This window comes from Lathyrus oleraceus, chromosome 1 (genome assembly GCF_024323335.1).
Source record: "Lathyrus oleraceus cultivar Zhongwan6 chromosome 1, CAAS_Psat_ZW6_1.0, whole genome shotgun sequence".
Classification (NCBI taxonomy): Eukaryota; Viridiplantae; Streptophyta; class Magnoliopsida; order Fabales; family Fabaceae; genus Lathyrus; species Lathyrus oleraceus.
The window spans coordinates 432,454,551-432,455,720 of NC_066579.1; the positions used below are offsets into that span (position 1 = coordinate 432,454,551).

General features: G+C 36.2%; 1 non-coding gene across 1 annotated transcript; it reads left to right on the forward strand.

The window, feature by feature from the left end:
- Positions 1-377: 377 nt before the first annotated feature.
- On the forward strand, positions 378-483 carry LOC127116673 (small nucleolar RNA R71). The gene has a single exon (XR_007801475.1). It is a non-coding gene; the product is annotated as a small nucleolar RNA R71 (small nucleolar RNA).
- The last annotated feature ends 687 nt before the right edge of the window (positions 484-1,170 follow it).

Sequence of the window (1,170 nt, forward strand, 5' to 3'; positions counted from 1 at the left end):
CAATAACCTGTTGGCTGATCTCCATTATACAATTCACAGTATGCTACCTGTTGATTTTTACTTGGGACTTCATGCATCTCCTTGAGTTGTTGCGGAAGCTTTGACCTTTGATTTGTAAGTTCTTTCACTACTTGAGTTAATAGTTTGTTCTGAGCCAAAATCGCATAATTTGTTCCCAATTCAATGATTCCAGATTTCTTTGTGAAAGGCCTATATTGTGTTGAACTTGGTGATCATTGAGTACCATTTTACTAATAATTGCAATTGCATCTTTAACACTCTTATACATTAAAGAACCACTTGCAGTTGCATCCAAAAGAAGTTTTGGTTGCGGTAGAAGTCCATTACGAAAGATATGAATCTGAGTAAGCTCATCAAAGCCATGGTTGGAACATCTTCTCAATATCGACTTGTATCGCTCCCATGCTTCACAAAGTGTTTCACTTGAACCTTGAGAAAATACAACAATTGTGGTTTTGGCCTCCATAAATCTGTTGTGTGGAAAGAACCTATTAAGAAATTTTCCCTCAAGCACATTCCAATGTATCATAGTCTGAGTTGGTTGGTCAAGGTACCATTCTTTTGCTTTTCCGATCAATGGATGAAGGAATAATCTTTTAAACACTTGTTCTTCTTCTACTTCAGGAGCTCCAACTTTATCCGAATTCTCATAAAACTTGGTAAGGTGAGTATATGGATCTTCATTGTCAAGCCCAATAAAAGGGTTTGCATACAATATCTAAACTAGACCAGTCTTCATCTCCGAGTTCCTTGCATTTTATGCAGGTCTAGTAAAATGAGCATTCCTTCTTGGGCTATTTCGACAAGGCTATCTAGCAACTTCTAGTTTAGCCATTACTACTTCGACTTCAGGATAAAAAAAGAAGTTGATCTTTCGGTGTACTTCCTCGCATACACAAAGTTCTAAAATCTAACCACACAAATGAATAAAAATGAGGGATGAAAAATATAACAATATACAATTTATAGAAGTGAAAATTTACTTAAAATAATAGACATTGGGAGGAGAATGTACCTTGAAATAGGAGGGTGAAGGCATTGAAACAAGAAAGGGAGCTGGAAATTCGAAGTTTTAGTGCTTTAAAATAATGAACGTGCGACAGTTACTCTGGGAAGTAAATGCTCTCATATAAGAAGGGGAAAACTTGA